At 46.9% G+C, this 15,000-nt stretch overlaps 1 long non-coding RNA gene across 1 annotated transcript in view; it reads left to right on the top strand.

Annotated features, from left to right (window-relative positions):
• Positions 1-15,000, top strand: part of LOC121705342 — a 51,471-nt gene that overhangs the window by 405 nt on the left and 36,066 nt on the right. The window lies entirely within an intron of this gene.

Raw genomic sequence — 15,000 nt, 5'->3', positions numbered from 1 at the left:
ATGTTGCATCAAGGTGGTTAGCTTTGGCACGGACGGGGCTTGCTTGTCTCTGCGACTGTCACTGTAAAGATATATGCAGCTAGTAGCTCGCTGGTTAGCCAGGCTACTTTTCCTAACAGCAATTCCAGATGCGGAAGAAAGCGGGGAAATTTCCGTAGGCTTGGTTTAGCAGTTGATTTACGTAGGAAGCGATTATGTTGCTTGACGATGCTCTGCTATCTCAGTTGCCCATTTGCTTGCTCAGCTAGCTTCGCACACACGGGTTAGCGCGGTTTGACAGGGGCTAACCACACTGAATCGTTAGCAAGACCCTCTCTCTTACTGTTTATGGCAAGACCTAGCTCTCTGTGCTAAAAACTGCTTTGTCGAGGTGTAGGTAAGAAATTCTATGCCTCCGTCCCAAATCTGTCCAGTCCGTTCTTGCATTCCTTTCCCCGAATGTTGACTTTAACCATTTGCCACTTCGACCAAAGCCAGGTCGCCTGCGTTTATAAAGTCACTGTTGAATGTAAGCGACAAGAGATGTTTGTTGAAAGGCCATTGAGTGATAGTATGTTTTGGGTGATAGACAGCCAAACTGACAATATATGTGGTAGTCTAATATGTCATCATTGCGCTGTCATAAACTAAAAGGGTTTGTCTAATGGGCTATTTGTTCCAAACTAATTTTATTAAAGTTAAAGGCACGCGAGTAGAATGTGTGAATGCGAGTGAATGTTATATATGAGTAGGTCTATGAATGTATAATGATGATGATGATGATGATGATAATAATGTTTATTGTTTATTATTTATTTATTAAACATTGAATTTATTTATTATTTGATTTTTTTTAATCTCTAGAATTTAGATAATACTATCTCCTCTTCAAGAATTGAGAAATGAACAACAACAGAACTTTCCTTAGAATTCATTCATTTGATAAGAATTTTAACCCAGTTTCAACTCTCATTTGGCTGGTGTGACTAAAACTAAATCATTTCTGTTTATAGAGCATTGTGCTGCAGTTAGCTGAATGTATTTCATGGTGCAAGTTTTATGTGTAGATGCACTGATTTGATGAATCACACATTGGCTATCTTATGTGCTGAAGGTATATATGGCCAAATAAAATCCAATAACTACACTAAGCACAATCCCAGTGGACAATCGTGCGTGCGTGTGTGCATGCATGTGTGTGTGTGTGTACGCCTCTCTGCTTCTCTGAAGGAAGAGACTAGAGTCTACAGGCTTAACACCTGTGTATCTAAAGTATCAGACATACATGCCTCGATCCTTTAGATAACACACACACACACACACACACACAAACACAGCAGGCACAGTATTCCCCTTCAAAGTCCCAGTGACTGTCGCTCTGCATAGTAAAGGTCTTGGCATTTAGAGTGATCAACTCAGCGCAGAGCTCTGGAGCACATAAGGGTTTTCCCACTTGGCCCAGTCAGCCTCTCCACTGCTGGAAGCCGTGTGTGTGTGTGTCTTTGAGTGTGTATGTGCAAGCATCACGTGTGTTCTTTTGGATGTGCAAGTCTTATTGTGATTTGGTGTGGGTGTATGTCTCGTCTCTCTCTCTCTCTCTCTGTGTGTTTGTGAGAGAGTACATGCATATTTCTAAGAGTTTAACTGTGATTAGGTGGGTATGTGTGCCTGTGTGTGTGTGGGTGCTTGATTGCATTTGTGTGTGTCTGTGTGTGTGTGTCTGTCTGTGTCGGTGGGTGCTTGAATGTATTTGTGTGTGTGTGTGTGTGTGTGTGTGTGTGTGTGTGTGTGTGTGTGTGGGCTGCTTTCAACATGCTTGACTGAGCCACTAGTGTGTGCGCAACCCTTTTGGCCATTAATTGCCGTGGCAGAACTTTCTAGATTGCTGTCCTCATGGCTACATAATCTCCCTCTCGAGTAGCGCACACACACACACACACACACACGCACGCACACACACACACACACACACACACACACACACACGCGCGCGCGCGCGCGCGCGCGCGCACACACACACACAAATACATTCAAGCACCCACCGACACAGACAGACACACACACACAGACACACACAAATGCAATCAAGCACCCACACACACACACACACACACACACACACCCTCTCGTGTGGCACATACAGACATACACAGCCCCACATCCCATATCCCGCTCTTTCTGTTTACTTATGAAGAAACACAGCCAGTGCCATGTGAAAGGGCAGCATGTGAGCCGTCTACGACTCTTACAGTCTGTAGTAAGTGAACGCACCATCGCAGGCGCTCGTATGGGTAAATTCTTACAGTCTGTAGTAAGTGAACGCACCATCGCAGGCGCTCGTATGGGTAAATTCTTACAGTCTGTAGTAAGTGAACGCACCATCGCAGGCTCTCTTACAGTCTGTAGTAAGTGAACGCACCATCGCAGGCATTTGTAGGGCAGCCGTGGCCCACTGGTTAGCACTCTGGACTTGTAACCGGAGGGTTGCCGGTTCGAGCCCGGACCAGTGGGCCGCGGCTGAAGTGCCCTTGAGCAAGGCACCTAACCCCTCACTGCTCCCCGAGCGCCGCCGTTGTAGCAGGCAGCTCACTGCGCCGGGATTAGTGTGTGCTTCACCTCACTGTGTGTTCACTGTGTGCTGTTTGTGTTTCACTAATTCACCGATTGGGTTAAATGCAGAGACCAAATTTCCCTCACGGGATCAAAAAAGTATATATACTTATACTTATACTTGGGTAAACTCTTACAGTCTGGAGTAAGTGAACGCACCATTTCAGGCGCTCGTATGGGTAAAGTATCTGCATTAAGAGATTTCCATTCAGATGGAGTTGAGACGAGAGAAGCAGAATGTAGCCTACATCGCATAATACAAGAATGGGGAGAGGTACAGTAGGAGGAACTTTAGAACTGTGTCATTCTAAGAACTCCGCAACTGACACATTGTAAGGAAAGAACAGGGGAACCCAGCTGAAATGTTACCAATGGAAGGGAGAGCTCGAGCTCTTCAGTAAAAAATAACTGTATTTTATTACTAATGGGCTAAAAGCGGAAACTGTGAACAGATGTAAATGAATGTAAATCAGGGTGCTGGAAGTAAGTGAGGTATGTAGTGCGTAAGGCCAGGCAGGAGCAAATCCAACGCAAATCAGACTCAAGGGAAATCAGGTAGCTCCACTCTAGGGCTATAAGGGACTATAAGCCTGTAGACAAAAGCAACACTAAGGGCCTTGATTTAAATGCCAGGCAAAGTCTAACTGAAGACCATTTCACAACTGCACAAAATCTATTTGCAAATGTAGATGAGCAAGAGCTAGTCAGAACTGAGAGCGTAGAGCTAGTCAGAACTGAGAGAGTAGTCGGAACTGAGAGCGTAGAGCTAGTCAGAACTGAGAGAGTGGAGCTAGTCAGAACTGAGAGCGTAGAGCTAGTCAAAACTGAGAGCGTAGAGCTAGTCAGAGCTGAGAGCGTAGAGCTAGTCAGAGCTGAGAGAGTAGTCGGAACTGAGAGCGTAGAGCTAGTCAGAACTAAGAGAGTGGAGCTAGTCAGAACTGAGAGCGTAGAGCTAGTCAGAGCTGAGAGCGTAGAGCTAGTCAGAGCTGAGAGCGTAGAGCTAGTCAGAGCTGAGAGAGTAGTCGGAACTGAGAGCGTAGAGCTAGTCAGAGCTGAGAGCGTAGAGCTAGTCAGAGCTGACACCTGAGGAGAAGGCAGATGGCAAGGCTTTCTCTCTGTCACCAAATGGAAACTGGAGTGTGTGTGTGTGTGTGTGTGTGTGTGTGTGTGTGTGTGTGTGTGTGTGAGTGTGCGAGCGAGCGAGTGAGTGAGCGTTTGTGTGTGTGTCAGAGTGAGTAAGTGGCAATGGCGGGCTTATGAAAGAGATCGTGAGACCTCAGTGGCTTGTGTGCTTATAGTGCAGAGTACAAGAACTTCCAGAACTGTGCGTGTGCGTGCGCGTGATGAGAGGGGGATTGTGAGTTTCATTCTCAGGAAGTGGTGATGGCAAAACGGGAGAGTATTGCCCAGTGTAGTTATTAAAAACAATTATGTGTGTGTGTGTGAGGTGTCACATAAGTTCATCTCACACATGGCAGTTAATGTGTCATCAGAGAGCAGGGCAGCGGCTCCATCTCTTCTCAGCACTCCACTTCTCAAATGACTCCTGCTATGACTGAATTAGAGAGACTGTGTGTGTGTGTGTGTGTGTGCACTTGTGTCTCTTGTGTGTGTGTGTGTGTGTGTGTGTGTGTGTTTGTGTGCACTCGTCTCTTGTGTGTGTGTTTGATGTGTGTGTGTGCACTTGTGTCTTGTGTGTGTGTGTGTGTGTGTGTTTGCGTGCACTTGTGTCTCGCGTGTGTGTTTCTTTGATGTGTGTGTGTGTGTGTGTGTGTGTGTGTGTGCACGCGTGTCACTCTCCTGTCCCCCACCTCACGTTGGTCCCCCGCTGCTTCCTCTTCTGATGAGTAAGTGGAGCGTCGCTCTCTGGACCGGAAGAAAAAGAACGCGTGCGTGGAAAAAAGAATGCATGAGAGAAAGAAAGAGAGGAAAAAAGAATGCATGAGAGAAAGAAAGAGAGGAAAAAAGAAAGAGAGGAAAAAAGAATGCATGAGAGAAAGAAAGAGAGGAAAAAAGAACGTGTGAGAGAAATAAGAGGGGGGGGACGTGTGAGAGAAATAAGAGGGGGGGGGGAACGTGTGAGAGAAATAAGAGGGGGGGGGGGGGACGTGTGAGAGAAATAAGAGGGGGGGGGGGGGACGTGTGAGAGAAATAAGAGGGGGGGGGGGAACGTGTGAGAGAAATAAGAGGGGGGGGGGAGAGGAGAACGTGTGAGAGAAATAAGAGGGGGGGGGGGGAACGTGTGAGAGAAATAAGAGGGGGGGGGGGGACGTGTGAGAGAAATAAGAGGGGGGGGGGGGGACGTGTGAGAGAAATAAGAGGGGGGGGGGGGGGGGACGTGTGAGAGAAATAAGAGGGGGGGGGGGACGTGTGAGAGAAATAAGAGGGGGGGGGGAACGTGTGAGAGAAATAAGAGGGGGGGGGAGAGGAGAACGTGTGAGAGAAATAAGAGGGGGGGGGGGAACGTGTGAGAGAAATAAGAGGGGGGGGGGGGACGTGTGAGAGAAATAAGAGGGGGGGGGGGGGAACGTGTGAGAGAAAGAAAGAGAGGAAAAAAGAATGCATGAAAGAAAGGAAAAACATGAAGTGACTCAGAATGTCCTGGCAACCACAGCATTATTTATTATTACTACACACTCGGACATTCTCTTTTATTTAACACACGGGTTGGTTCCTCTTTCGTCCCCCTTCCACACACACACACACACACACACACCAAGCAGCAGGAAGGTTTGGGCAGACGTAAGGAGGTGGACCACGGGAGGTTTGGGAGGGTCCGCTTGGACAGGTAAACTGCTTTTCCAGAAGGTTCTGAACATGAGCCACTAGCTTTGATGTGAGCGATAAAGCTGCCGTGTGTGTGCCTGAGTGAGTCTCTGTGTGCGTGTGTGTGTATGTATTTGTTTAGTGTGTGTGTGTTGGTGCATGCGTGCGTGTGTGTGTATGCGAGATGTTGTGGGTCTGCAGTGACGTGATTGCTCTTAGGGGAGCATGTCTGATGTGATGTCACTCTGTCTTTCTGTGTGTGTGTGTTTGTGTGTGTGTGTGTGTAAAATGATAAGCAGTCCTAAAACATCAGTCATTAAACAGCAGTAATCACAGCAATTAAAACAGCAACAGTGTATCACAAAAGTATCAAAAAGGAAATATAGTAGTATGATCCACCTACAATAGCACACACACACACACACACACAGTACTTCCTCCTGTTTTGTGTTCCTTACCGCATGTCATTGGCACCACTCCAAAATACAAACCTTCCTCACATTGTGCTGCTTCAGCGTTAGTTACCCTGTGGCCACAACACCCACTGACATGCTTTCAAAGGCATGCATAAAGTACACACACACACACACACACACACAGAGACAAGCTACTGCTGTCATTGTGGTAACGTTTAACACTAATTGCCCTGTTGTATTGTCAGAAGCTGTGATGCATCCTTAACCTCTCACCACTCCACCCTCAGCTCTGTGGTGTGTGTGTGTGTGTGTGTGTGTGTGTGAGAGAGAGAGAGTGTTTGTACAGACTGTGTGTTTCTTTGAGTTTTTTTTGTCATTGTGTGTGTGAGAGAGAGAGAGTGTGTGTGTGTGTGTGTGTATGTGAGAGAGAGAGTGTGTGTGTGTGTAACTCTCCCATTCTTCACATCTCTTAATACCTCTTTATGTTCTTTTTTTGGTCTTCACACGCCAAGGTCTTTCTCATGAGCCCGTCAGTAAGTTCTCTCTTTTCTTTTCTCTGTCTCTGATCCCTCTATCTATCTCACCTCTATTCCACTTCCTCTCTCTCTATCTCTCTCTCTCTCCCTGTCTCTTTCCCTCTCTCCCTCTCTCTCCCTCTCTGTCTCTCTCCATCTCTCTCTCTCCCTCTCTCTCTCTCTCTTTCTCTCTCTCTCTCTCTCTCCCTCTCTCTCTCTCCATCTCTCTCTCTCTCTCTCCATCTCTCTCTCTCTCTGTCTCTCTCCATCTCTCTCTCTCTCTCTCTCTCTCTCTCCATCTCTCTCTCTCTGTGTCTCTGACTTTTTCACTGCGCCCCACTTTCCTCTCCCCTTTGCTCTCTTTTATGGCTTTGATGGTATTAAATAATCTTTACATGTCAGGCACCCCAGCCCTGTGTGCGTGAGAGAACCACTGAACGAGCTCGCATAATGGGGACGGAGGGAGGGAGAGAGGGAGGGAGAGAGGAGAGAGAGAGAGAGGGAGACAGACAGAGAAGGTTAGAATAAGAAAAAAGGGAGGGGCAGGGGAGAGGAGGAGAGAGAAGTGAGAATTTGAAGGTTTGAAGAAAGAAAGAAAGAAAGAAAGATAGAAAGAAAGAAAGAAAGAAAGAAAGGAAAGAGAGTTAGAGGGCTGGGATAATGGAGATAGAGAGAGAGAGAGACTTTAAAGGTTCCTTTATTTACAGCCAAAAGGAAACCTTAGGTAACAATAAAACCAGCCCATAATAAAACCTCAGCCCACCACCCAACACCCACCACCCCCACCACCCACCACCCAACACCCACATCACCCAACACCCACATCACCCAACACCCACATCACCCAACACCCACATCACCCAACACCCACCACCCAACACCCAACACCCACATCACCCAACACCCAACACCCCCATCACCCAACACCCCCAACACCCCCACCACCCAACACCCAACACCCACATCACCCAACACCCAACACCCACATACTGAGAGAGGGAAGAACTGAGAGGTGTAGGCAGGGAAAGAGAGAGATGGAGAGAGGGAAAGAGAGAGATGGAGAGAGGGAAAGAGAGAGATGGAGAGAGGGAAGAACTGAAAGGTGTAGGGAGGGATGGAGAGAGTGGAGAACTGAGAGATGGAGAGAGGGAAAGAGAGAGATGGAGAGAGGGAAAGAGAGAGATGGAGAGAGGGAAGAACTGAAAGGTGTAGGTAGGGAAAGAGAGAGATGGAGAGAGGGAAGAACTGAGAGGTGTAGGGAGGGATGGAGAGAGTGGAGAACTGAGAGATGGAGAGAGGGAAAGAGAGAGATGGAGAGAGGGAAAGAGAGAGATGGAGAGAGGGAAGAACTGAAAGGTGTAGGTAGGGAAAGAGAGAGATGGAGAGAGGGAAGAACTGAGAGGTGTAGGGAGGGATGGAGAGAGTGGAGAACTGAGAGATGGAGAGAGGGAAAGAGAGAGATGGAGAGAGGGAAGAACTGAGAGGTGTAGGGAGGGAAAGAGAGAGATGGAGAGAGGGAAAGAGAGAGATGAAGAGAGGAAGAGGAGGAGCACAGCTCTCTGCTGAGGCTTCTTGCTGAGAGTGTGATGTCAATGCTAGCGATGGGAAGTGTGTGGGTTGGGATGTGTGTGTGTTGGGGAGCGTGTGTGTTGGGAAGCGTGTGTTGGGATGTGTGTGTTTTTGCTGCCTCTTCTGCTATTATTTTCAGACTGCTCTGGCTACCTTGGTTACAAATTGAATCCCCCTTTACTGGTCCGTGAGTGTGCGTGCGTGCGTGCGTATGTGTGTGTGTGTGTGTGTGTGTGTGTGTGTGTGTTTTTGTGTGCGCGTGTGTGTGTGTGTGTGTGTGTGTATTTCGGTGACTGTGAATGTTTGTGTGTGTGCATGTCAGTTTGAGTGTGTGTCTGTGTGTGTTGGTGACTGTGTGTGTGTATGTCAGTTTAATAGTCTCCGTGTTGAAGTCTATGCTATAAAAAGCTCTGCTGGTCCATCCAAGCTGTAATTGGACTTGATAACCTTTTCAGAGAAAGGAGGCCTTGTTGTCATCTGTAATAAACATCATCTCTCTCTCTCTCTGTCTTTGTCATCCCTCCATCATCTCGCTCTCTCTTTCTCTTTGTCATCCCTCCATCTTTGTCTTCCTCCCCTTTTCTCTCTGCGGTCCATTTTATGGCTCTCTCTCTCTCTCTCTCTCTCTCTCTCTCTCGCTCGTTCTCTCTCGTTCAGTTTTAGGCTCTGTCCTCAGTTCATTGACATCTGTAAAAGTAGCATTGTCAGTTTCTAAACTTGGATTTGATGAAAACACACACACACACACCAGTCCATCCCCTGTTGTTGATGTTGCATCTGTACTGTTGCATCACTGCCAAGTAATGCCAAATTTGTCATAACATCCTTTCTCATACTCCCAGTCCTCCCTCTCTCTCTCTCTCTCTCTCTCTCTCTCTCTCTCTCTCTCTCTCTTTGTCCTCTTTTCTTACACTTCTCTTTCTTTTGTTCAGTTCAGTCTTGTTTGTTTTGTTGTGAAATAAGGCATTTGTATTCAGTCCTGTTTGTTTTGTTGTGAAATAAGGCACTTGTATTGCCAATCATCCAGAACAAAATAAAATATAAAAGAAAAAGAAAAAAATAAAAGTAAAAGAAAGCTGTCACTCTCTTGCTTCACCTTTCCCACTCTTTCTTTCCTTGTCTCTATCTCTCCCAGCCCTGTTGTCTCTCTCTTTCTCTCTCCCTCCCTCCCTCTCTTTCTCTCTCTCTCTCTCTCTCTCTCTCCCTTTCTCTCCCTTTCTCTCTCTCTCCCTCCATATCTCTCTCTCTCTCTCTCTCTCTCTCTCTCTCTCTCTCTCTCTCTCTCTCTCTCTCTCTCTCTCTCTCTCTTAGGCTTGGTTCCTCAGATGGGTGGTCATTCTCTCTCCCAATTCTCTTCTTCTTTCTATCTTTTCTCTGCTGAGAGAGAGAGAGAGAGAGTTTAAATTTTCTGCTTTGACAATGCAAAAGTATTTGTCATGCCAATAAAGCTCACTTGAATTGAATTGAGAGAGAGAGAGGGATGGAGAATGAGTGAGGAAGATAAAGGGAGAGAGAGATGGATGGAGAGAGATGTAGAATGAGAGAGAGAGAGAGATGGAGAGAGAGAGAGATAGGTGTAGGACATGTGATACTGATGTTAATGTCATCGTCATGGATACTCTCGTTAGTGTCATCGTTAAAAGATGCGCTCGTTAGACGTGTCCCTGTCTGAACTCAGGTTGTCAAGCCAGCGATGGCTTCTGTTTCAGTCAGCGCCACTGCTGGGGACAGGGGAATGTCAGGGCAAAGTGCGTGCGTGCGTGTGTGCGTGCGTGCATGTGTGTGTTGGAGACAGAGAGAGATAAGACGTCAGATGAAACTTGGGGGAATGAGTGTAACTCGGGTCATTTAAGTTTACTTAGAGTGCAGAAAATGACCTTGAGTGTGCCATGACCGTGTGTGTGTTTGTGCCATGACCGTGTGTGTGTGGAATAGAAGAAGAGCTTGAGTCAGTGCTCGGAGGAGCTGCATTATATATAAGCCATGATGAACCCCTGAAATGTGCTGCTGGGGGCATTGCGTTACCTAGAATGCCCCTTTTAGCCCAAAGTGACCAGAGTGACCGATTGGCATCAGCAGCTTCACCCAGTTGGCGTCTAGTTGGGCTGATAAATCCAGATACTGTGTGTGTGTGTGTGTGGTGTGTTAGAGAGACCTATGTGGCCATGTGAATGTAACAAGCTGAGGCCTTTGTCAGGTGACAACACAATGACCATTATAGAGTCTTGGCTGCTGCAATAAATGTCACACACACACACACACACGCACACCACACACACACACACTCACACATACTGTACACACACATACACAAAACCCCACACTTGCTCACACTGTTTGTCACACATGGACACTTTCTCAAACACACACACTCTCTTTCTACACACACACACACACACACACACACACACACACACACACACACACACACACACACAGTCAGGCCCCCCTCCTTCTCTAATTTGTAGCATGAGCCACTGGCCACTTGCAGCTAAATAGAGATCCACACAGTCCATTGACCAGCACATTATAGCTGAGTGTGTGTGTGTGTGTGTGTGTGTGTGTGTGTGTGTGCAAATGGATGTTGAGAGTCCCATACATTAGACATGGAAAGGAAAAGAGAAGCAGGACCAGAGCAGTATGGCCATCTTCAAATCGCTTTCAGCAAATCACTAATAGAACTTGGGGTGTGTGTGTGTGTGTCCATGTGTGCGTGCGTGCGTATGTGCGTGCGTGTGTGTGTGTGTGTGTGCGTGCGCGATGCAGAGCATGTGTGAGTGGTTTTCATGAGACTGGATCAGTGCTTTGCCCCTCTTTGGCTGCTAGTGCTCTTTGTACTCAAAGTGTGTGTGTGTGTGTGGTGTGTGTGGTTCTCTCTAATGATAACTCATCTTTTAAAACCCCACGTTTCACCCCCTGCCACAGAGAAACATGGGGCTTTAAAGCGATGGTTCAGAGTAATTTCACCCTAGGGTCCTTTGCACCACGACCCCGAGCCAAACACCCTCCCAGAACGTGTTTTCCCTTGGTCGAACCCTGGTCGAGTAGCGCTGTCAGAAACTAATGAGTTTCTGCAGGCGTAATGGTACCAACTTTTATCTCGTAAATGACCCCACTAATAATGCCCTGAATGGTACCAAACTGCTACAGTAGTACAACTATGTTCTTTACTCATAAAAACGAGGCATTGAAAAGTTTGTAAACACACCAGGAGTTTATTTAAATAAGACTTGCCTGATGGATGCTACTATCTGCTACTATACTGCTGCGTCGACGTTACTTCCGTGATTTGGGAAAAGCCCGTAAAAGTCCTGGCAGGAAGCATGCATAAGGATGTAGATCCAGGAATGCACTAATATTTTGTTCGTAGTACCAGTTTGCAACAATTATTAGTTAACACTAAGTTAACACTTCGGAAAAAAAATATTAAAAACTGGATATACCAAAAAACGTTGATGTAATCGCTTCCTGCCAGGACTTTTACGGGCTTTTCCCAAATCACGGAAGTAACGTCGACGCAGCAGTATAGTAGCAGATAGTAGCATCCATCAGGCAAGTGTTATTTAAATAAACTCCTGGTGTGTTTACAAACTTTTCAATGCCTCGTTTTATGAGTAAAGAACATACTGTAGCAGTTTGGTACCATTCAGGGCATTATTAGTGGGGTCATTTACGAGATAAAAGTTGGTACCATTACGCCTGCAGAAACTCATTAGTTTCTGACAGCGCTACTCGACCAGGGTTCGACCAGATTCTGGGAGGGTGTTTGGCTCGGGGTCATGGTGCAAAGGACCCTAGGGTGAAATTACTCCGAACCATCGCTTTAACTAGGAGCCCAGGGCAACTGCACCAGAAAATCAATGTTTCCATACATTACGGCATGTGTGTGTGTGTGTTTACACACACAATCATGTGTGAAGCTAGCAATCATGTTTGAAAGACCACAGCAATATAGAAAATATATAAAAAAATATATTTTTTTTCCTTGAAGTTCTTGAACTCAACGTATTGTGATGTCAGTTTGTAAATAGGCTAGTGTGTGTGTGTATGTGTGTGTGCGTGCGCACATTGTGTTATTTTGCCATCTAAATTTTTGTGTGTATTACTGTGTGTGTGTGTTTCTCCTGTGTTGCTCTGTTTGCGTATGTATGGTTTTGAAGTGTGTGTGTGTGTGTGTGTGTGTGTGTTATGTGTGTTGTGTTGGATTGTACTCATGCATTCTCTGTAACTGGATAATGACCACTCTGATCGTGTGTGTGTGTTGGCATGCTCTACACACTGGCCCACGGCCCTCTGTTACGACACATAAGCACAAGGCCTGTCCTTCAGCGCCCCTGTGATCGCCTCCCACTGCCAATTAGAGCCGCCCGCACCGTCCACCCGCTTCAAAGCCACAGTGCCCGAATATTTAGAATAATATGCCCACTGCCCATCACACTGGCACTGGACACTCTGTGCCACCTCTGTGTCTGTGTCTGTGTCTGTGTGTGTGTGTTTGTGTGTGTGTGTGTGTGTGTGTGTGTGTGTGTGTAGAATACTACCCACTGCCCATCTCCCCATCTCGCTGATGCTGGACACTCCGTCCACGCTGTTGAGATGTTCCTGTGTCGATTGGCCGAATCCTCGTAAACACACTCGGGCACAATCCTGTCCTTTGTCCCCCCCCCACCCCAACCGCGGGGACTGTGTGTGTGTGTGTGTGTGTGTGTGTGTGTGTGTGTGTGTGTGGGGTGGGTGGGGGATATTGAACTGTGACTTTTTGCGAGGCGTCCTAAATTGCTGGGGAAGTGTGACCAAGCGCTGTGAAGACACTCTGTCTCAGCGTCCAACTTTCACCCAATTAGATGTTCCCCTCTCCCCCCCCCGCACCTCACCACTCGCCCCTACCAGGGCCACGCCAGCTCCCCAGCTCTGGCGCAACACGTGTGTGTGTGTCTGTGTGTGTGTGTCTGTCTGTGTGTGTGTCTGTATGTGTGTGTGTCTGTCTGTGTGTCTGTGTGTGTGTGTGTGTGCACGCGCATGCACGCTGTGTGTCTGTGTGTGTGTGTGTGTGCACGCGCATGCACGCAAGTGTGCGTATGTGTGTGTCTATGTGTGTGTATGTGTGTGTCTGTATGTGTGTGTATCTGTTGGCACGTGTGTGTGTGTGTGTGTATTGGCACGTGTGTGTGTGTGTGTGTGTGTGTAGGAACTGGAGTAGAATAAAACAGGGTTTTACGACTGTGATTGGCACCTCCTGCAGGCGGCTGATTGGATCCAGACCGCAGTCATTAGCAGAGACCTGCACACTGACGCAATGCTGCAGTCACACATACTGATGTGTTCCTAGCAAGTGGACCGTGGCCTCGCGCACTCATTGATTTATTTGCTTATTTGTTTATTTATTTATTCTTGTAATCATTTTGGGTATAGTATGAGTCCAACACTGACTTCAGTCAACACACACACACACACACACAAGGTGTAGTGAAAATACTGATCAAACGTATCTGGTCCTTATCCTACAGGCTAGGAGATAGAATCTAGAATCTAAAGTAGAAAATTCCAAAGGCCAATAAAATGAACAAAACTGAATCGAAAGTTAAAGACTCTCTTTATGAAAGGATTGGATGCTTGGGTTGAGGAATCTTTTTTCCCAAAGCAGAAGGTTCGGTTCTTGACGTGTGTGTATGTGTGTGTGTGTGTGTGTGTGTGTGTCTGGTCTGTGTGTGTGAGGAACTCTTTGGGTGTGTTTGGGAAGAAGCTTTTCTTTGGGCTGCCACCATGGGTGGCATCTTGTTAGCTTGAGTGAGATGGGTGTGTTTGTGTGTGTGGGTGTGTGTGCATGTGTGTCTGTGTGTGTTTGGATCTCTGTGAGCCTGCGTGTGTGTGTGTGTGTGACTGTGTGTGTGCATGTGTGTCTGTGTGTGTGTTTGGATCTCTGTGAGCCTGTGTGTGTGTCTATCTGTGTGTGCGTATGTTTGTGTCCATGTGTGTCTGTGTGTGTATGCATCTCTGAGTGTTTGTTCGTGTGGATTTTGTGCATGTGTCTATGTGTATGTGTGTGTGTGTGTGTGTGTTCTCGTATGCTGATGCATTGACAGGTCCATTGGGCAGCTGATCAGAGCTGGTCAGTGTGGGTTGTAAATGGCTCTGGCCTTTGGTCTGATCGGCAGTTTCTCTTCATTAGTGTGTCAGGGCATGACACAGAAATGCAACTGCATTCCTCCCAGAGCCGACACAGAGTCGGACGGGCCTGTTTGTGTGAGCTGGCACAGGTGTGATAAATGTAGTCAGTGACCTTTGACCCTCAGGGGTCAGCATGGTGACCTTTCCTCACGCCCCCTTTACAGGCCTGATCCCACCCCGTCTCCACTGCTATGCTGAATCGTGTGTGTGTGTGTGTGTGTGTGTGTGTGTGTCCCTCCCTCATCATCATGTCTTTCTTTCTGTCTTTCTTTTTATTTATGTTTCTGTCCTTATTCCTTTCTTTCTCATCTAGCGTGGAGCAAGAGGGGAGAGGTTTTTATTTTCAGAAGACTGCGCTGAATCTACAGTACTCTCAAACACACACACACACACACATGTACACACACACACACACAGAGAGAGATAGACACTGACCATATTCACACTTGGGAAAGGAAAAGAAAAGAGAACATGAAAAGAAGAGAAGAACAGGCTTTCTTGTGTGTGTGTGTGTGTGTGTGTGTGTGTGTGTGTGTGTGTGGTGTGTGTGTGTGTGTGTGTGTGTGTGTGTGTGTGTGTGTGTGTGTGTGTGTTGTGTGTGTGTGTGTGTGTGTGTGTGCTTTCCGGGGCTTTTGTGCTATCTTGTCTCCTCTGCAGAGTTAGTTTGGCTCTGATTGGTGCAGATTTTATCCGTGCTGCAGATTTAAGTTTGGGCTAAACGCTGCAGTCTTCATACACATCACACACACACACACCCAGCAGTCTAACACTAAACACTGCTGCCTCACCTAGTAGTAGTAGTAGTAGTAGTAGTAGTAGTAGACTTGGAATTTCACAAAGACTGTGTGTGTATGTTTGTATATTTATAACCGTGCATGTGATTGGCCAAACACCATTGGTGTTGAAAATTGATTGGTCAACGAGAATTTTGAAAGCCCTTTATAGAAGCCTGCAGATTGCCAGAGGGATTTCCTCTT

Source organism: Alosa sapidissima, chromosome 3 (genome assembly GCF_018492685.1).
Source record: "Alosa sapidissima isolate fAloSap1 chromosome 3, fAloSap1.pri, whole genome shotgun sequence".
Lineage (NCBI taxonomy): Eukaryota > Metazoa > Chordata > Actinopteri > Clupeiformes > Clupeidae > Alosa > Alosa sapidissima.
This window is presented reverse-complemented; position numbering and strand designations above follow the sequence as displayed.